The sequence below is a fragment of the Pseudopodoces humilis genome, chromosome 2 (assembly GCF_049639895.1).
Source record: "Pseudopodoces humilis isolate 2021_Gansu_Grassland_sample_001 chromosome 2, ASM4963989v1, whole genome shotgun sequence".
NCBI classification, from domain to species: domain Eukaryota; kingdom Metazoa; phylum Chordata; class Aves; order Passeriformes; family Paridae; genus Pseudopodoces; species Pseudopodoces humilis.
The window spans coordinates 113,854,085-113,875,550 of NC_142201.1; the positions used below are offsets into that span (position 1 = coordinate 113,854,085).

Sequence of the window (21,466 nt, forward strand, 5' to 3'; positions counted from 1 at the left end):
CCCGTGGTTTCCGTGGGGCTTCTGCTACAGAAGGAAATGGCTTTGGATTTTTTCCTCATATTTCAAATTGCTGCTGGTGATCCCTTGGGTTCTGGAAAGCTGGTCCTAGAAAGAGACTACTGAGCTTCCTTGAAATAGCTAATTAAGTATGTATTTAAGCGTGTCTGTGTTAGAAACTAGCCAGCCTAGCTGTAATAGGATTGTTCTAGCTCGTTTTAATTGTGCTGATCTAACTTGTGTGGCTGCTCCAGTGCAGGATAATGTTTGGGAGGAGACTTCTCTTGGAAACCTGCAGTCAAACCAACCCCTTCCCAGAATCACAGAATCCAGGATGGGTCAGGCTGGAGGGGACCACCATGGGTCACCTGGTGCCACCCCTGCTCCAGCAGGGCCATCCCAGAGCACAGGGCACAGGAGTGTGTCCAGAGGGGTATGGGGTATCACCAGGGATACTCCACAGCCCCTCTGGTCTCTGCCCAGGGATGTGGCTCATCCCTGACCTCCGGGGAATGCTCTTCCCAATGCCCCCCAGGATCCCCCATCCCTCCTGTTTGGCTTTGCTGTCTGGTCCTGTGACTGTGGGGACCGTCCTTTTCTTCACCAGCAACAGTTCTGAGTGATCCCAGGTGGCAGAAAACATTCCTGCTGCTCATCCTCCCTAGTCCTCTCTGCTGTGGCTCTGGATGTCTTGGCACTGTGGATGACCCACATCGGGGGCAATGAGAACAGTCTGGTATAAATATTTGAAGTCAGGAGTTACTCATGCATACAGTATTCAATTTGATTTATTTATTTGATCCAGTGTTAAGAGGAGAGGAGTTGAACACTCGGAAGTGCAGGGGAAGCCCTGCCTGAAGATTCCTTGTGTGCATTCAGCAGAGGGGTCTTGAGTCCATGGTGTGCAACTGTGGCAGGAGTTTATTTTTATTTCTTCCTAGGGCCTTCATTCAGGATGTTTCCTTTTAACAAAGAATTAAAAGGGTTTTGGTTTTTTAAACATCCCTTATGTAACCTCCAAAATATATTTTAAGCAGAAGTCTGTTTTTTTTTCCCTTCTTCTCTTTACAAAAGGAGCTTGTGCTGAAGTAGCAGGACAAGGCTTTGATGGGATGTTGTTGCTCTGCTTTGTGCCTCTCGTGACTCTGCGGAATTGCTGTTGCTCTCTGTTTCTTGGCTGTGGGAATTCCCATTGGAAATGGTTTAGATGCTGGGGGAATTTGAGCTGTTTCATGTCAAACCTTTGCTGGGCTACAGAGGAAGTTGTCCTTCTCACTGTTAAATTCCTTCTGCACGAGCAAGGAGATCAGGACTAACCCCTAATTAAAGCAAGGAGGGCTTGCGTGAGCATCCCACTGACGGGAGAAGCTTCTGGCTTCTTTCCTGGGAAAGCAGCCTGGCTCTGGGGCTGCTGCCTGAGGAGGGGTCCAGAAATCTCCTCCTGCCACTTAAACAGTATATAAAAATATAATAAACCGGTATTTTCCCCTTTGGGATTTAGATTGAGCTTTTGATGCGACAGTGTCACAAACTGGGGAAGAAAAACACGAATAAATAAATATGTCAAAGCTCCCAAAAAACCCACTGCCTCTGAACCCTTCACTGCAAAAGTATTTGACTTTCTTGGCTTATTTTAAGCCTCGGCTTCTTAGCCCCTTTCAAATCAGATGTATTGCTGAAACCAGCCTGCAGTAATGGGGGAGTTTTGCTGCTGACTTTGCTCTGTGTGAGAGGGAATCCCTTTCTTCCTCACTGATAGCAAATGGATTGCTATCAGGTCACTTCTCCTTTTTCTGGAAGAAGGTTTGCTTCAAAAGACTTGAAGTATCAATTCTCTGTCTGATATTTGCCTTGAATGGGTAGCGCTGCTAAAAAATTAATGGAGTGCAATAGCCTGGGTGATGATTTCGCTTCTGATGTGAAGGAATTTTATATTCTTCTTTTCTTTTTAATTGCCTGGTGCACTTTCTTCTTAACTATCTATATATCTATTTCATTTTTCTTTTTTCCTGTGTGTGCAATTCCCTGGGATCCTGGGTTAGCGATTCCTGCTGGGCATGGCTGTGACTGGGGCAGCCGCTGACGCGCCCGACGCGGCTCCGTATGTTTGATGTTTGTGCCGATAACCCCAGGCGGCTTGGGATGCTTCAGCTGGGTGGAAATGGAGCTGAAATAGAAAGTTTTTATTCTCAAAGGTGGTTTCCTGAAGTGGGGAGGGGGGATGACAGTGATTTCCGCTCATTTCGGTCCCGCTTGCTGCACCACGAGTGGCTACGGTGGCATTGCTGCTGCAGAGACCTGCCAGGTGCCCCAAAGCCACCCAACCTCTGTGACAGATGGCAGGGGCTGCACTGGCCACTGGTTCCCTGCCACCCTTGCTGGGAGCCCTGGCTGTGCTCCCACAGGGAGCCAGGGATGGAGAGGGGCCGCCCAGTCCAGGATGTGCCTTCAGGAGCTCGCCCGCTTCTCTTGGCTCATGTGCACGTGTGGATTTTTCCAGAGACAAATTGGGACGGGGCAGAGATGGATTTTACTCTGGAGCAGTGTTTTATGTCACTTTGCAGCAGTGTTTATTTCCCCTGGGCAAAACCAAATGGTGAATACTTCGTAGAGATTGCAAAGAAACATTAATTACTGTGGCATATTCTCCTCTTTGGCTCAACTCGTGCCATTTTAAAAGTGTTTTCCATACTTTGGGTTTGTTTGTGTGGGAAGTCAGTTGCATAATTAAAGCAAATTCTGTTCTATGATTCTGTGTTTTTCAGCCAAATGTTTTCCTTTAAATTAGTGCTGTCTGTAGCTAGGTAAAAATGAGGAGTGTCTTTGTCAAAGTTTTTTTTCTCCTTTGAAGCCTTTTGTTCTCCTAATGGGTATTTTCCAATATTGTTCTTTGCAATTGTTTTGTGATCATTGTCTGCTCTGGTTTGGAAAGGCTCATTAGGAAGCAAAGCCCTTGATGCCCAGCTCAGGAGTGGTATTTATGATGTGTGAGGTGCTCTCACTTTGGTGAGGGGGGGTTTGCAGAAGGTGTTTCTGCTGTTTTGAGTCCTGCTGTGAATGGAAGTTGTTCTGATGAGGAAATGGCTGTTTTCCTGCCTGCAGTGCTCCAGAGTTTGTGTTGGTTCCACTGGGAAGTGTCTGGGATTTGGGCTGTCAGGACAATGGTGGCTTTTCCTTGTGGAGAGCCTGATCTAGTGCTGGGGGCAGGAAGGAGGATGGCAGCGTTCAGAGCCAGCAGGGAGCTGGGGGGCTCTGAGCACCACGGTACCCACGTGGTTGGGATTATCTGCACCAAGTGAAACAGCAAATGTGCAAACCAGATCTGGGAGTTGGGCATGGTGCTCCCTGCTCACACTTCCCAAAGGCTTACAGGGTGCCAGGGTGGGCCTGGGGGTGCTGTGGCAGCATTTGGAAGCAGCCCTGTTAGGTTGGTGTGATGGGAAGGGGAGGTGGGGATGTTTTGCAGGAGCAGGGTCTGATTTAAGTCAGGCTTCACAGAACAGTGCTTTGAAAGAGCTGTGCTGGTGAGGGAGTGTGGAAGCATCTCCTTTCTGGAAATATCTTTCTCCTGGGTGCCTGGGACATGGCTGTAAGTCTTGAGGTGTTCAAGAAGAGGTTTGCCTGCAAATCATAGCAGAGCTGCCTTTGGAGGGGCCTCCCTCGGTGTGGGAGGGATGTTTCTGTGCAGTGTGAGCTGGGAGCTGCACCTCAGCTTGCTTCTCACCCACCTCTCGTTATTTTGTACTGACTTGATGCTGGCATCACTAAATCATGGAATCATTTATGTCGGAAAGGACCTCCAGGATCATCAAATCCAAGCTGTGCTCGATGCCTGCCTTGTTCCTAGCCCAGAGCACTGAGTGCTATCTCCAAGCCTTCCTTGGACAGCTCCAGGGGCACTCCAAATGTCCCTGGGCAGCCCTTGCCAATGCCTGAGCATCCTTTCTGTGGAGAAATTCCTGCTGATGTCCAACCTGAGCCTCCTGTGGCCCAGCCTGAGGCTGTTCCCTCTCCTCCTGTCCCTGTCCCCTCCTGGCAGGGAGTTGTGCAGAGCCAGAAGGGCCCCCTGAGCCTCCTTTGCTCCTTCTGAGCCCCTTTCCCAGCTCCTTCAGCCTCTCCTTCTCAGATGCAACCCTCTGGACCCTTCACCAGCTTTGTTGCCCTTTCCTGGACTCAGTTTGAGCTGGATGTTTAACACTGTCCTTCATTCCAACTAGAATCCAAGAGGTCTGTGCAGCTCCACTGTGATCACTGAGCTTGCTGGAGCTTGGGGGTGCAGACACAGAGATGGTCTCCCTTGAGTATGGCACTGAAATACCAACTGCACTTGGGGCATCCGCTGAGCTCTTACACTCGTGGTGTGTAAATACAGGACTTAGATTGCCTGGTGAAGCCTTGGCCTCTGTGGGACTGAAACCATCAGCAGCTGGAGCAGCCTGAGCCAGAAGGGAGAGTGGAGCTATGTTTGTGTTCTGGCTGCTGGATATACTGCAGGGAACAAGCCATGGGTTTTCCCTGCCTGTTCCACAGGAGCTGCATTTCTTTTTGTGTGAGTGTGCCCACAGGCACTTTGGGAGTGCTCACCTCCAACCGTGTTCATGGAGCAGCCACCCCTCAGGAGCTGACCTGGGCTCCTGTGGAGCTGAAGGATGAATCACGGCAGCCTGGGAGCCGTGGGTCCCTCACGGAATCCCACATCCTCCGTGTGTCAGCGGCAGAAGGGACTCACCAGGTGGCTGGAGTCACACAGACAGCGGGTTCGTGCCCATGGGCGCCTGAGGAGGAGGAGGGACCAGACGGAGCAGTTCTTCTTGTTCCTGCTATCCACATTCCCAATCTCTCCAGAGCCTGCTTTTCCAGCACCAAACATGCCTGTGCTGTTCCTCGGCATGGCGGGTTTGCCTTGCCAAGTGAGGACTGATCCCAAAAGGCTCCTGTGGGGTGTGACAAGGAGCCTCCCCCTGTTTCCTCCATAAGGAAAACTTGGCACAGGCACCCACTCAGCCCTCACTGGCTTCTCTAAGGATTCTTGGGGGGAATCTTACCTTGAAACTTCCCTGTACTTGGTGCATCTTTATTTTTGTCTGCTCAGAACCAGAAAGGTCACATACGTGAACCTTTTCTTCTCTGCTGAATTTCAATGTGGCCATTTACCCTTTCTGCAATCTGCCTGCCCTGCTGAGCATGGGAATGTGTGGGACACATGTTTCCTGGTCCCTTTGAGTAATTGCATACAGACCATCTTCTCACCATCTCCTCACCCTAAAAATCCCTTGGCAAACTGGGCAAGCTGACTATGAGGGAGAAAGATCCCCACTCTTGTAGTGGGTTCTGCTGCTGAGTGCATCCCTGGGCTTTCAGGGCTGGGGAGGAGCTGCTTTGAAACTACCATGGAATCATCCCCACCACAAATTCAGGTTCTCCTTTGGCACTGAGATGAGAAGCAGAATTACTTTTCACAGCGTTTCCCTTGTGAATTAGGGGGCAAACACTGGTGGCTGTGGATTGCCCCTGCCGTGGCGGCACGGCTGAGTTCAGGGGTGGTGTTGAGCCACAGTTTGCTCATCCCGGCCCCTCGAGTGAATTCTGCCTCGTGTTCAGCGCAGGGCCATCTGTTTTCCTCTATGTTCTCTCTTCCCTGGCAGCCTGATCCGAGTGGAAAGGTGAGGTTGCATCCATGTGAGGAGGAGCGGCTCCTTTGTTCTCCCAACAGCTTGTTTGCCAGCGGAGGAGCCAAGTGACAAAAGGAACGCTGGGGTTTTTGCTGTCCTGAAAATGTGCTCCTAATGCAAAGTCCTGGGGGTTACTGACAGCTGAGCTGAGTGTGAGGGGCACCTGAGTTTTGGGGATTAATTCGGAACCTACGACATAAAGGTCTCTTGTGACTGGGCCTGAGCAGCCTTTTAAAGATACTGAAATGTGTATTTTGAGCTAACACAGATCTCATCTCGCTGTATGATTCCTCAACATGCCTGCCAGAGAGCCCCCATCCCCCATGTCCTCCCGATCCGTGCAGAGCTGTTGCTGCCATCCAGGTTTTCCTGTGCTAGCTCCTTCTGCACTGTAAATGATAATTTAACTTCCACATTTACAGGCCTTAATTATGAATAAAATCATGTGCATGAATTTTAGAGCTGAAGTGTGGTGGATTAATGGCTCTTTGGGAACGGGAGGCCTCTTCAGCAGAAGGGATTCAGCACAGGAGTGGCTGTGCCAGAGCTGCCCCTTCCATCCCGTGGGCATTCCCGAGACAAAAGGGCTTCTGCCGTCTGTCCCTGGTGCAGCAGCGTCTGTTTGTCTGTGTGCAGACACACTGCACTGTCCCGCTCTCCCCACGCATCCTTGGAGGCTTGGGGGAGGCAGAGGACAGAGCTGAGTGCAGGATTTGTACTCCAGGCACTTCTCGGCCCAAAAGGGGTTTGTTTTCTTTCCTTGGAAGCGTGGCTCGCAGCAGCTTGGCTTGGCAGAGCTTCCTGCTCTGGGATGTCTCCAGCCCTTCCTCTGCAGCAGCGGTGGAAACGCCGCCGTTCAGTCGCAGCAGCCTTCCCGAAACCCCGGCTTCTCGGGCCGGCTCCTGCTCTGGGGGTGTTTGTCTGCTTCCCGATCCCGCTGGGCCATGCCTTGGCTTGGGATGGCTCGGGGTGTTTGTCTGCTTCCCGATCCCGCTGGGCCATGCCTTGGCTTGGGATGGCTCGGGGTTGCGCAAGGCCTGTCTGGAGGGCACGTTGCCATCGGCCAGCTCCAGGAGTTTCTCGTGAAGCGGCGCTGAACTTGCCGGGGTCAGCCGGAGGTGATGGGATGGTGTTGCCTGCGGTGACTGACAGGGCAGTGGCAGAGTTTTCTGCTGCACAACTCCTGGTTTTATTCCCACCGAGTGCCCTAAACCCGCCCGGCCCAAGGAGCGGCAGCAAAGGCAAGCAGGGCTAAGGTTTTCACTCCTTTCTAACACACTATCAAAAAATATCCAAACACAGGTGCTCAGATTACTCACAGGGCCCTCTGGTTTTGGGTGACTTCTTCCTGCTTAATCATTTCTTTTCCAAGCTAATAATTTCATAGCAGCCTCTTGATCCTTATACTTCTCTGCACTTTGTTTGCTTGTTGTGCCTGGCTATCATCACGCTGTCCAGATCTTTCTCCTCATCCATGTTTACAAAACTGTGCTTTGAGCCATGCCTGGTACTCATAAAACATTGGTGGTGTAGCCTGTGCTGCTTTTGGTGAGAAGATGATTTGTGAGTGGAAGAGGCAGGCCCAAGCTGGAAGCCTTTGCCCTCTGGGTGTATGTACCCCAGTACTTCACGAGATTAGAGAATCACAGACTGCTTTGGGATGGAAGGGATTGTAAAGATCATCTGGGTCCATCCTGCTGCCTTGGGCAGGAGCAGCTTCCACTATTCCAGGTTGTTCCAAGCTCTGTCCAGCCTGGCCTTGGACACTTTAGGTTGTGCTGAAGTTTTCTTGAAGGTTCAAAGACCAAAAAAAAAACCCCTGAATCCCAAAAGGCATGTTTGTATCAATGTATTGAGCTGACAACAGTTCATGCAAACAAGAGCGTGTTCAGCTACTGGAGTTCCCACTCTGGCACACAGCCCCAGCCTCCTACTGAAGTGCTCAGCTGCTTTGGGAACCTGATCTCAAAGGTCTGATTTACACTGGTTACACCAGTAACTCCAGCTGTGCCCAGAACCCACACCACCAGGTTATATTTAAAAGAAGAAAAGGCAGAAAAAGCAGAACCTTGGCATTTTGCTGTTCCTTGCAAATCCTGATTTTATTTCTTTTTCGGTTCCTCCTTAACAGTTCATGTGGTTGCTTGTTCTTGCTGCTGTGTGAATCTGCAGCATTTTAACCAGGTTTCTGTAGGATATAAATGGTGTTTCTGTTGCTAATCATGATACACCACAGCAGCTGTTCATGAGAGGGTGATACAGCAGTGGAACAGCAGGAGGAGATTGCCCTGAGCTTATACAACACAGCAAGTGTTGCCCTTTCTTAGAATGTTTTCCAGAGAGAGGGAAAACCAGAGGAACATGGCCTGGGGGGGACCCTGTGTCTCTGTGTTTGCCAGAAGGGTGAAAGTCTTGGAGTTCTGAGGTCCCTTCTTGCAAATCCAAAGGATCCTCATGGGTACGAGAGCCCCAGGCTGTTGGAGGGAGCAGCAGAAGGAATTTGGGCACAGTTGGGAACTGGCAGGGCTGAGGGGTGACATGGGTGCAGAAACATGGGCTGGACAATTTTTGCCCTCACCTGATTAATTCTACTTGATAGTTTTTAGTCCTTGGTCTCTGGAAGTCCCTGCCCTCCTGCCAGGGAGGGTAATTGCATTCCCCTTAGGAGCCTGGGTTTCCCTGGGAGATGTGGGAGCCTCAGGGCTGCTCTGAGAGGCTTTCAGAGGCCCCAAGGTGTTATTACTGAGTGGTTTTACACCATGGGTAGAGGTGTGGGTGAATCTCCCTCACTTCAGACAAGATCCATCCCCATTAGTGTCAATCCTCACTCTGTTGACTTTTGGCCATTTCTTAACCAGCTTTAAAAAGTATCTGGAGCAAAAATGGGTCGCTTAGCAACCAGGACGGCCAGAGAATGGGTCAGTGATTAACAATTATGTATAATCAAGGTTAAAAATGCAGGGCAGTCTGCACCGTCACTGCTCGGCCGGCCGGAATGTTTCAGCGCTCCGACGCTGGGATTGATGGCGGTGGGAAGTAAATTTATACCAGCTGTAGTTTTGACCTCGTGAACACAATGATTCAAGACTTGAAACCAGACTGAAGTCTCTCTCCTTTACTGATATCTTACAAAAAAAGCTTTAAATAACCTTTGGATGAGTAACATAGGCATGGTCTGTGTTTGACATGTGTTTTTTCCCAAGGCTCTGGGCCTTCCCCTGGCCATGTGACTTTGCAAACAAACAGAAATAGATCTGCACGGGAATGTGGAAAATACAGGGTCTAGCTATAGGGCAGAAATGAGGAAGGGCACTGGGTTTCTGGTTCTGGTCACCTGTGTGAATGTTGATGCACAAATGCCACAGAAGCTTGATGAATTTATTTTTCTGAGCCTTACTCAGCAAAGCGATTATTTTCCTAAGTCCTGGGCGATGCTTTGGTTTCTGGATGGAGAGGTCCCTGGCAGCTTTTTCTCCTTGCACAGAGTAGGAAAGGAGGTGTCTGGGTTGTGATTTCATTTACCCCAATAAATGTCCCAGCACTCCCCGTTGCTGCAGGACCATCCAGTGAGAATATCAATCGCTAGAACAGCGCTGCATCTGTTGGATGGGATACCAGGGTTGTTTTGCCAAGTCATTTACTTTCATTGTCTAATCAATTCCTCAAGTCTCTTGCCTATTTGCCTCTTTGTTTAATTAACCCCTCTTTTCAGCCTTATCCCCCCCAAGTCATCATCCTGAGGTTGAGAGGTGAGGATCAGCTGACAGTGCCTCTTCAGCAGTCACGGGAAGCAGTGCATTCCAGGACTCCTGGCTGAAGGTGATTTATATTCCTGAGGACTAATCTTCCATCACTGTCTGAAGCTGACAATGTCATGGACAGGCAGCTCTCTTCCTTCACTCCCCTGACCGTTTTTTCCCCCTCCCCTGTTTCCACTGAATAGACTTATTCCCTGCCAACTAAAATAGTGCATGTTTTAAAGATCCCTTTCAAACTGATATTACTCATCACCTTCCTCTCCTCCCACCACTGGTCCAGGAGAAAAATCATCTTAATGCCCCTTTCCACAAGAGTCAGATGATGTCTTAATGAATGCTTTCCTTGCTTGGTTTTGGTCATTAAACACACTCTGCCACTGTTGGCTCTTTATGGCATCAGCCTAAGTGGTAAAATCCATATGTGAGACTTTGCAGAGGCTTTTAGGTGTCAGTAGGGATCATTAATATGCAGAGCAGTGCCAGGCAACAGAGGCTGCTGGGGTAGGAAATATCCATCATCTGCTGCAGGATAACTTTAGGTCAGCAGAAATCGGGTACAGGGGGCTGGATTTGGGCAAGAGTTCCTTGTTAGTATATCAGGAGAGTGTGGGGTGGGATGGGGAGGGAGGAGGCAGCCCTGAGCAGCTTTGGGGTTCCTCCCATCCTCGTTCTGCAGTGCTCGTCTGGAGCATCTTTCGGATCCTGTAGCTGTTGCAGTCACTCCAATGACTCCTCACTACTGAGAGACTGTGCCCAAACTTGATAGCTTGGACTGCATTTGTATAAATTGAATTAATACCCAGTTTCAGGCTATCTTCTGCCTGCTTCCACAGGCCAAAGGGTTTTTTTCCCTTCCTCCTGCCTCCTCAATTACCATCTTCATTTCTGCCTTATGAGCCTTTCCCTGGTTTTGCTCATTTGATTCCCACTGGGGATGGATTTCTGCACCCACACCCAGGCAGGTGTGTGCAGGGGAAGCCCTGGCACCTTTGTGGTGGCACGTGAGTGCCTTTGGTGCCTTTGTGGGTGCAGCAGGGGGTCCCCTGTTTACCTGTGGCTGTAGGATGTTTTTCCCTGTGTTTGTGGTCCCCTGTTTACCTCTGTGGCTGTAGGATGTCTTCCCGGGATGCAGGGAGAGCTCTCTGCTTTGCTTTCCTTGCTCTGCACGGCCTAGGAGTATCAGGGGTGTTCCCTGTGGTCTTTTGTGGCTCAGCACGGAAGGGAGACCAGCTGAGCAAGGATTTGTGTATCTCCTCTTTATTTAAGGAGTGTTTCTCCACCTTGGAAAGTTCAAAAGATTATTCTCTCCGTGCTGGTTTCTGCTACCGGACAGGCTGGAAATGTGAGTGGGTATGTTAATGTTGTTCCTGGCCCTCGTGGCATTCACTCCTGAAAAATAGAAATGGTTTTAATGTGCTTGGCCTGGAAGCTCTGGTTTGAAATTAATACTGTCAGCCATGTGAAATAGATGATAAATTACACTGAAAAGCGTGTTTTGGTTTCCAGCAGCAGCACTGGGGTTATGCCACAACTACAGGAAAAGCAGAGTCATTTGAAATGCAGGTGTTTGCCCTCCTGGCTCCTGCCATGCTGTGCTGCACTGCTGAGCCACCTGGGCTGCTGGGAGGTGTCTCCCAGGGGCTGGAACTGGCTGGGCTTAAAGGTCTCTTCCATTTTGTGATTCCATTCTGTGATTCCATGGTTTTTCTGTGGCTGGCTTTGTTTGGAGGTGCAGCCGGCTGCCTGTGCAGTGACTTCTGCTCCTGAGGGGCACCAGTGTGGAGGGTGGCAGGAGTTGCCATGTTATCCCATGGGGCCTTTCCCCAGGTGGAATCACAGAGTCACTGAGGCTGGAAAAGACCTCTGAGCCCATCGAGTCCCAGCTGTGCCCGATGCCCACCCTGTCCCCAGCCCAGAGCACTGAGTGCCACCTCCAGCCCTTCCTTGGGCACCTCCAGGGATGGGCACTCCAAACCTCCCTGGGCAGCCCCTGCCACAGTGTAAAACCCCTTTCCATGAGGAAATTCCTGCTGATGTCCAACCTGGCCCAGCCTGAGGCCATTCCCTCTCCTCCTGTTCCCCCCCAGCTGTCCCCTCCTGGCAGGGAGTTGTGCAGAGCCAGAAGGGTCCCCTGAGCCTCCTTTTCTCCAGGCTGAGCCCCTTTCCCAGCTGCCTCAGCCTCTCCTGGTGCTCCAGCCCCTTCCCCAGCTCCGTTCCCTGCCCTGAACACACTCCAGCCCCTGCAGGTCTCTCCTGGAGTGAGAAGCCCAGACCTGGATGCAGCCCTCGAGGTGCCCAGCAGTGCCAGCCCAGGGCTCAGGGCTGCTGCTCCCCACTCTGCCGTGGGGCTCTCAGGCACCCACAGCACAACCCCTGGAAGTGACATTCTGGATTCAGCTTGGCACTGTGCTGGTGAAAACCCTTCCTCAGGCAGGGGGATGGCTGAGGGTACTGGCTGCTCCCCTGGGCTCCTGCTTTCTGGGATAATTTTTCCTGTTGCTGGTTGCTTTCTATGCTCATTAAAAGCAATGGGAATTTGTGGGTAAAAGGGAAGACAGCAAATATAACCCAGTGTAAGCTCTAATGTGTTTGTAGATAAAAAGCAACCTGGCATGTTTCTGTGCTGGAGATTTATAATCTAATCATTCCTTCACTTGCTCAGCAGGGGCTGGAGCAGCATGTAGTTATTTACATATAGGGAACATTAAACAGCCACCTCTTTAAACCATATGTGAACATAAAATCCTACAACCACTGCTGAGTAATGGGTATCTGTGAAAGACAAGAAGGAAAATAAAGCAGAAACGAGCGGAATGAAAAGGTATCACTGCATGGAGCAGCTGTGCCAGGGGCACATTCTGTCCCTGTGCCAGAGTGGGAGCGTGAGCCTGTGTGTCCGTGTCCTCCTGAATTAACTCTGTGCACAGGGAACACGTGCAGCAGGTTTGCTCCGTGCTCCTCTGCCTTGTGTCCCTGTGAGGAGCTGGAGGGTGGCACCCCAGTGTCCCTCTAGAGTCATCACCCCTCCTTTGGGGCAGTTGTGATGCCTCAGAAGCTGAAACCCTGCTTGCACCTTCCCCTCAGGTGGTTTTTGCTGTGTCCCTGCCGGCTCTGGATCAGGGATCAGGATGGATTTGTCCCATTCTGGGGCTCACTCCTGTGATGGGATTGTCTGGCACAGCCCCCTCGGCTTTGCCACGGCTCCTGCCACTCTGGGCTCTGTGCTTTGGATCTCTGACTTTTGAGGTTGGCCAAGGGATCAGGGATGTTAGTGGCTTTTCCTTCTGTTTTTTCAGGAGATAATGCATGGAAGAGGCAGGCTCTGGAGAAATCACTGCGCTCTGTATCATACAAGCCCTAAAATACCACATTTTAACGTGTTCTTTCTGTTGGTGGCTTAGTTGCTTGAAATGGACTGACTGCGCTTTTCCATTTCTTCTACTGATTATGAGCAGGAGCTTGAAAACAATTCCCAAATCCAGAGGAGGCATTGCCAGGGGTGTGCAGCTGCATCCTGCAGGAGCCAGGCTCACCCCCAGGCAGGTTTAGTGGTAGGTGTCAGCATGCAGGGCAGAGAAAGAGCTGTTAGCTGTGCCTCAATCAGGGATTTATCCCTTTCCAATGAATCTTCTTCTTGCTGGGCTCCTCTGGGGCTCTGCTGATGGTGAACCTGAGAAGAGCAGCTTCTGGGGGGATTTGGGATAAAAGGAGAAGTCAGTTTGTGTGATACAGGGGGAAAAGACAGTGAGTTTCTATCACAGAAATACAACTGTTTCCTACTTGTAAAATACCCTTTCAATGGCATTTTGACAAAATACTGTCCTTAGTATCTCTCATTTTTAGTCTTCTGCATTCTTAGGTCCTGAAAGGAATGGGATTAAAAAATGTGGAAAGGGAGAGGCTTAAGCAATGTTTTGTTCTTAAATCCCCACCATTTTAAAGTAGTATTTTAGAAATCTCTACTGTATTTTAAATTAGTTTGTCAGAGTGTAATTACCATGAACGAGGTAAGAAACTCATTTAAACACAGTAACTGTAGTGGAGAATCCAATTTTCAGAAATCAGTGGAAATTGTAATTGGAGTCATTAAGTGCCAACTTCTGTAATTAAGAGTCAGGTTTTGACATTTCGGGCTCTGTTGCTAATCGTCCGTGGAGAGGGTACAAAAATGTTGTGTTTGCTGAGGATTTGGTGGCTCCCTGGGCCTGTGCAGCTGCTGGCCACGCTCACACAGGGGTTGGCAGCCTGGCAGAGATGTCACTGGTGCCTCCTCTTCGTTTGTGTGACAAGATCCCTTTGGGTAATACTCAGGAGAAGGAGCTTTCTAAGCAAGAGGCTGATGGCCAGCTCCTCAGCATGTTGTGCTTTCAAACCCGGATCTCACATTGTAAATCCATCTTGATAAAACATCTGGATCTCCCTGCGGAGTGAAAGTGCTGATAAAGTTATTCATGGAAGAAATCAGCGGTGGAAGTGCATCCTTGTCACTCCTTGTTTGCAGAATTATCTCTGGGAAGTCGGGATGTTCTGCATTTTTAACTCCTGCAGTTCAAGCAAGATGCTTTTGTTTTAGTAATGGAGAAACAATGAAACCCCTGACATGCTGATAGTTATCATCAGCTAGAACGAGCCTTATGTTTACTTTCCCATTAAGAATTCTAATTTTCCAGAGCAATGGCATTTATAATTTATATTTATTTATATTTATTTAATTTTATTTTTTCCCCAGCTCCCAGATGATGGTGTCTTGGCTTCCAGCATGGGGGCTGAGGTGATGGTTTTGTGCTTTTGAGCTTTTACACCCACAAACAAACCCATTGGTGGCTGCAATCTCCTGCTCTGGGTTTGGATCTGTCATGACCTCCTGTCTCTGCAGAAGCCAGAGTCCAGCTAGGAAGCTTCCTAAAACATGTTTTTAGCACTTTGGCCATGCTCATTTCTTAGGCATGTGAAACACTTGTTTTGCCCAGAAATCTCCTGTTTTCCATGGTGAGGTTTCCCCAGATTGCTCTTCCCTTCTCTTCCCGGGGGCTCTGACCTTTAAAGTTGGATGGGTGCTTTCTCCTGGACTTGTTCATGTTTGTGTTTGATGTGAGGCACATGTGGGATGGATAATCTTTGGAGCTGGGAACCTGGTGGGATGGACAGAAGAGAACAGGCACTGTGAGGGAGGGCTCCAAGGACCAGCCTCAGCCACCCAGCTGCCTTCAGAAGGAATGATTGCAGAATCATGGAATATCTGGAGATGGGAGGGAGCTGTGAGGATCACTGAGTTACATCCCTCTCCATGTCCCATTGCAGCCACGTGGTTTCTGGGTACTGCCCTCCTCAGAATACCTGGCAGTGGCTGAATGCTGTGTGACAGAAGCAGGGAAGCAGCTGGAACAGGCTGGAGTCACCATTCCAGGCTTTCCTGAGCAGGCTGGTTAGGAAGGGCTGTCTCCTCACACCTGGGCTTTGGGCAGCCCCTGTGCTTGGTGCCAGGGTTCCAGGCTGGGCTCTCCCAGGCTCTGGCTCCCAGCTGGGCTCCTGCTTGAGCTGCAGCTTGGGCCAGTACTGAGGATACACTCCTGCTCCTTTTCCCCCATCCTTTCCTTTTGGTTTATGTCTGCAGACAGCCTAATTGGATTACTGGGGCACTCCACTCTGCAGGACTGGGGCTGGTCCCGGAGGCTCTGTGGCTCTGGAGCTGATGTGGGCTGGCAGCTGCTGAGCCTCTGTGCTTCCTTAGGGATCTCATCCCAACCCTACAGTGGTGGGTGCATTCCTTCATTTCACCTGCCCCTAGCTGTAGGGAGGAACAATTCCAAGTGCCTTTGTTTGGGAGCATGCTGGAGCCTCTGGGTGGGACTGGCCTCTCCTGGGGAGCGCGTGGCAATGGAGAGCCTTGAGTGCAGCTCAGATATTTGCCTGTGAGCAGCTCTCCTTCAAAAGTGGGCTCTGTGCCCCAGACCAAGCAGCACCTTGCAGCTCCCTGGGATCTCTCCTGCATAGCTGAGCACTGGCCACGAGCTGCACAAACCCCCCAGGTTTGCGTTGGCTCTCTGTGAAGGCAGCTCCCCGAGGATCCCCCGTGTGTCTCCTCTCTCCAGAGCCTTCTACTGCCCAGACACCAAGTGGAGGAACCGTGAAGGCCGAAATCTGTTGTCAATGGGACTGCCCAGAGGGAAAACTCAGCCCCTGTGCTCTCCAGGGATCTCTGCAGACAGCTCTGTCAAACCCTGTCCCTGTGGAGCTGCTGTGCTCGCCTAGGAGCTGTTAGACCTCTGGAAAACGAGAGATCTTGACAAGGTAAGTACAAATGACATGTACTTACAAATGAAATGCCCACTCTTCTCTGATTTTTTTTTTCTTTCTCAGTGACTGAGGTGTTTTCAAGAAGGAAGAAGATTAAGGCTTTGCTGCTTCTGGGACAAAACTTCTGTGCTATCCTTCCTCAGAGGTTTTTATAGTTTAAATATGTGGGTGTCTGTTGTGGTGTCATGTGTGTCCCACCACACATCCCTCCCTTTTCTCTGCCTCTTCTGTCATGAGGATTCAAGTCTCACATGCTTAAAATTGGTCACATGGACCCAGTAGCAGTTAAAAAAAAAACCACTAAAAAAAACCCTCAGAAAAGCCCAGGTGTGAAGAAGACCTCGTGGTTTGGATGCCTGGGGCTTGGCCACAGCATATTTCCAAGGACAGTTTGCAAGGAGGGGGTTTTTCCAGTGTGTCCCTGAACCCTGGGCCAGTGCTGGGCTTGCTCTCCCATGGGGGATTTGAGATTTTCCCGTGGCTGGCACTACCCCATGCCCATTCAGGTGCATGTCCTTGGGCCTGCTTGTGTGCTTTGGTGGGACAGAGCTGTCTCCTGGCAGTCTGGCCCTGTAAAAGCTGCTGGTCCCTACCTGTGGCACCAGGGCTGTGCAGGAGGAGGGTGGAAGCGGTGCTGGAGCTGCTGCATAGCCCCCACCCTTCTGTTTTGGAGGAGAAGAGGTGGAAGGAGGATGGGTGGCTTTGCTGTGGCCATGGTGGTCTCTGCAGTGCTGTGTGACCTCAGGGCTCTCTGGGGGATGCTACTGCATCAGTTCCCACCTGCAGCCTTTCCTGAGAATGAAAGTGGAGGCCCACTTTGTTTCTGCTAAAGCTGAAGCCTCACTGGAAAGGGACTGATTCTCCTTGCCCTGGGCATGTCTGAGAGGAGCTTCTTTCTCCTGCCCCCATTCCCCTGTTGCCTGGTTTTCCCTCACGGTTTCCCTCACTATGAAGCTGCCAGTGTAAAGCTAAGCCATGGAAATTCCAGTGTGGCCATTAATCAGCCCTCCCTGAGAGTTTCCAGTTGCAGAATTGCCAGCAGTGACAGATGTGGGCTGTTCAATCTGAGCAGCTGATCCTAGCAGGAGGGCTCGGTGGGTTATGTCTGGGTGCTGACCGTGTTCTCTTGCCCCAGTGCAGTGCCCTGATTATTTTAACACAGAGATTCCAGTTATTAATTAAATGCCTTTTTTTTACTAATTCCTTCTGCCCCCTCCTGTACTTAAGGGAAACTGGACTTAGGGCAGGGGTGCTGTTGTGGTGAGATGGCCAGAGCAGGTTTGCAGGCTTTGGCTCAGTCCCTGCAGTGTCTGAGCGGGCTCAGTAAATTCCTGCCTGGTCTTGGTGTGTGTAGAATGATTTCTGCTGTGGGGCAATAAACACACAGATCACAGAGTCACAGAGTGCCTTGGGTATGAAGGAGCCTTGAAACCCATCCAGTGCCATCCCCTGCCATGGGCAGGGACACCTCCCACTATCCCAGGATGCTCCAACCTGGCCTTGGACACTTCAGGGATCCAGGGGCAGCCACAGCTTCTCTGGGCACCCTGTGCCAGGGCCTGCCCACCCTCCCAGGGAACAATTCCTTCCCAATATCCCCCCTAGCTCTGCCCTCTTGCAGTGGGAAGCCATTCCCCCTTGTCCTGGCACTCCAGGCCCTTTTAAGCAGTCTTTCTCCATCTTTCCTGCAGCTCCTTCAGGTCCTGGAGGGCTGCAGTTAGGTCACCCCAAAGCCTTCTCTTGTGCAGGCTGAACAATCCCAATTCTCCCAGACTTGTAAAGGATGTAGAAAAAAAATGAAAAGAAAAAAAAAAGAGGAATTTTCCCTTTAACAACGCCTTGTTGCACAGAAGCAGGAGTTCTTGCCCTCTGGCATGCTCAAGTCGGGAGGTCAGGATTTGGGGAGGGGGGGACTGGTGCAGGCTGACCCCTGGTGTGACCCACGGAGCACAATCCCACAAAGCAGGGCTGTTCCCGGGGGGAGCAGGCGGCCAATCCTGATGGAAACATTCCAGGGAGTGGGGAATGAGGAGGAGACTGAGCACATTTCCTTCCCTGGGTTTTTAAGAGACACTTAAGGGAGCACGCCGGGATGAGTGAGGGCAAAGGCGAGCTGCAAAAAGCACTCAGTGAACTTGTCTGGGGATTTCAGCCGTGTGGGCCGTGCCCTAAGAAACAGCAATAAAAGCCAACAGGCCCAAAGACCCAGATTAATTTAGAAACTCTGCAGCTCAGGGAGAAGGGCTGGAAACACAAGTGCAGCAGCTCAGGCTGACCTTTCCATGCACAGCAGCGCTCTTGCAGAGGCGCAGGCAGCGTCTGAGCGGGGTGAGCCAGGGGCAGCTGTGTCTCTGCAGCGCTGGGGCTGCTCTGCAGCACGGAGCAGCTCCCTTGGCAGCTTGGAGAAGCTGGACCCCAGGTGCCTGTGCTGCCTGACGTGGGCCCAAGCTGCTGCAGAGGGATTCGTGGTCCTGGTGACCCAGAAAAGGCCTGTTCACATCCAGCTGGGATGCTGAGTGGGGTTCCTTGGCTTCCCTCTTCCATATCCTCCCTCCTCTCCAGCATGAAGCTGATAGCAGAATTCCTCTTTCCCAGGCTGCTAAAAAATTATTTCAGAGCTCCTGGTCCCGTGAATTCTGTGTCCTCCCCACGAGCTTCCTGGTGCTCCAGGAAACTTCTAACCACTTGAGCATCCTAGTCATGCTACAGGCAACTTCCTTCCCGATGGCTGTTAGGCTGTATTTCCTCTAATGGGAGGTGGAGAAGGGAGTCACAGAACCATCAAGGTTGGAAAAGACCTTCAAGGATCTCTATCAATAAGGCTGGGTCTCCTGACTGGGGGGGATTTCACTTGGATTAGAGCATGTCTTCCTCTTCAGTCTTTTCTATACCAGGGTGTTGTCCTATGACCAAATTCTCTCCTGAAGTTATTTTAAAAAAGCTCTAAACTGTGATATGTTCCTGTACAAGTATCACATGGACATATATATATATATATATATATATATAAAAATTTATAATGGCATCTTAGCAGCTTAGGAAGCGATTAGTTTACTTTTGTGCCAATGTTTTTGCCTGTGTGGAGTGGGAGTTCTTGCTGATATGTGCTGGAGTCCTTCTCCTGCCCTTCAGCTGATGATGATTTAAATAAAAAACACTTCCTTTAGGAGTGTGTCAGAAGAGTTCTGTTTTGAAAAGCTGTTTGCTTTCCTAAGTCCATGTGCACATATGTTTTTCTCTTTAGGGTCTTAGGTTTCAGTGGTGTTTAATCCCCATTTTTCAAAACTGAGTTATTTAGAAGCCTAAGAGATTATTTGTATGAGTCTCTTCACTGTGGAAAAAAGGGAACAGAGTTTATACCCCCCCAGCTTTGTTCTCTCTTTACCACCTTTGCCCTGGTAACTTTCTAAAGGTGTTTTTTGAGCTGAAAGCTCAAAATAAGAGGTAGAAATGGATGGAAAACTGTCACGGTCTTTTGTAAACTATGTAAGACTATCCAGATGTGTAAGAGGCTGGTGTAGACCAAGGCTCCAGTAATTCTGAAAATAAGAAGCTGTCCATGCATACAGCTCCTAGAAACCCGATCCGTCAGTTATTTCTGGGGTTTTGAGCATCTGGAGCAATTTCCTAATTTTGCAGGAGACTTGGTGTGCAATTGAGGGCTAAGTGCTTCCTTTCTGTCTGCCTTGCTGGCTCCCCAGTGCAAAGCACCAGGAGCAGCAGTCCAGGAGAGTTGTATGAACACATGCTCTGGCTCGGAGCTGGTGTTTGGATGGAGTTCATCCTGCCTGGGGGGCAGCAGGAGGCCTCGTGCAGCCTTTGGAAATGGCTTCCAAGCTGGTGCGGGCTCTGTTGGCTCAATCCAGCCAGGCTTGTTTCATGTAGGAGTTCAGCTGAGCGCTGGTGGAAGCTGTGACCATGTATTTCTCCTCAGGCTGGCATTTTGTTTGGTTTCTCACGTTCCCCTGCTTACTCATCCCTCCTCTCAACTCCTTCCCCCTCTCCTGACTGGCACACCAGACCCTGCCTGGAGGATGGTGCTGATGGCTGGGAGTTGGCCCTAGCAACCAGAGATCCCCAAAAATAGCTGCTGCCAGGGTGGCAGAGCCTCTCTGAACCTCAGGATGCGGCTCTGGGGTCACAGTTCTGTCTCTGGTGGTGGGATGGGCCAGAAGGAGCCGGGGCTGGATGGGCTTGGTGCAGGAGCGGTGCTGTTTGAGGCAGGAGAGGAATTCCTGTGGTGTTTTCGTGCTGAGGAAATGCCTTTGCAGCCCAGGCGTTCCTCCCGTGCACCCACGTGTGTGAGAGTGCTCGTGCCCGTGACCTGAGCTGTCACCTGCCTGGGCACACGTGTGCTGCCAGCCTGGCCCTGCCAGGGCTGGAATTTCTGCTGGAGAGGCTGCTGGTGCCCCTGGAGCAGGCCAGCCTCTCCGGGAGGGCTCTCCTTTCTGGGAACAGGGCTGCACGGCTCTCTGCTGCTGTTTGTTCTTGTGATAGTCAGCACAGGAAATATTTTAAGGTTCTTTTGGAGTGTGGCTGTTTTCTTTGCCCTGTCTCTCCAGCCTAAGAAGATTCCTGTGTTTGGGATATCACTGCACTTCCACAGCAGTGTGAGATTTATGGAGAATTGTTCAGTGGTCATCTTCTGCTGTGGTAAAGCTTTTTTGTAAAGATTATCTTTCCACTGCTTTTGGAGGGCGTTCTGCAGCCTGGTGTGTTGCTACATCCACCATTCCTGGTTATCAGCTTCATTTTCCTCCAGATCCTTTCCTCTAGCCATCTCCATTTCTTGCTAGATTTAAAACTATGCCAGGTAACTCATATTTTTTTTAAAAAAATCTTTCCCTAAATGTTTTTTGTTCTTGATGCAAACTCACAATGAGGAATTTTAGATAACTAGGCTTCACCCCAACTTTTGTGCATAACTTCTATAATTTGCAGTTGCATTGGAAGTGTAAATACTCACTTATAAAATATTAAATAATCCCAAATGGTCTCAGTGTGCTTGGGTTTAAAATAGCTTTTAGGTGATAGGAAGAACGATGAGTTTATGCTTGGTTTTGTCTTTGGTGGAGTAGGTGTGGGTCAGAAGAGCATCTGCTGTTGGGAGCTGAGGGAAGGAGACATTTCTGTGGTACCAAGGGCTTTGCTGGTTTCATCAGGCTCTGTACCAAGCCAGCTTCTTGTACTACTTGCAGCACTAAAATGTGTCTCTAACACCATCTGCTTGTTTATCTATCCCTACTCCTTTATAATACAGCTGCGACCTGTTTGAAAGAGAAATCCAACCCAAACCCCAGAAGGGAATGAAAACAGTGGCAGGTAATTGAGTTTTAATGCGTGATGACATGCAAGACGTAGGTTCTCGGGGGCCAGAAGTTATGTAAATTGTTGGTATAAGGAGACAGAGGACAGCCCAGATTAAGGTGGGGGCACAGATATTCATTTGTCTGTGGGAGAGAAGAGACCATCAGCTGTAATATTTACACTCAATTACCCAGGGAGGGCTTGTAATTCCTTGTGTTCTCTGGAGCATTCTGTGTTCTCCAGCATATTCCTGCCATATGTATTTGGCTGCCAGAAGTTTATATACATTTTCTGTCTTTCCTTCCAAACAATGTAACATTTATTAGGAGTTGTTGTTTCAAGGGGGGAAAAAACCTTGCTCAGAGCTGTGTTCTGGCACTGTACAGTGGCTGTGTGTGTCACATGGAGGGTGAAAAGTTCTGTATTTGCAGCCCT

The 21,466-nt window shown here is 50.2% G+C and overlaps 1 protein-coding gene across 7 annotated transcripts in view; it reads left to right on the top strand.

The window, feature by feature from the left end:
• The window catches only part of TIAM1 (TIAM Rac1 associated GEF 1), a 155,661-nt gene that overhangs the window by 17,997 nt on the left and 116,198 nt on the right, over positions 1–21,466 (top strand). For 5 of the 7 annotated variants that reach the window (XM_088051022.1, XM_088051021.1, XM_088051027.1 and 2 more), the window contains exon 2: positions 15,520–15,718. The exons of the other annotated variants lie outside the window; for them this stretch is intronic. The gene's annotated coding sequence lies outside the window, so the exon portion shown is untranslated. The remainder of the gene's footprint in view (positions 1–15,519; positions 15,719–21,466) is intronic. 7 annotated transcript variants of the gene reach the window in all.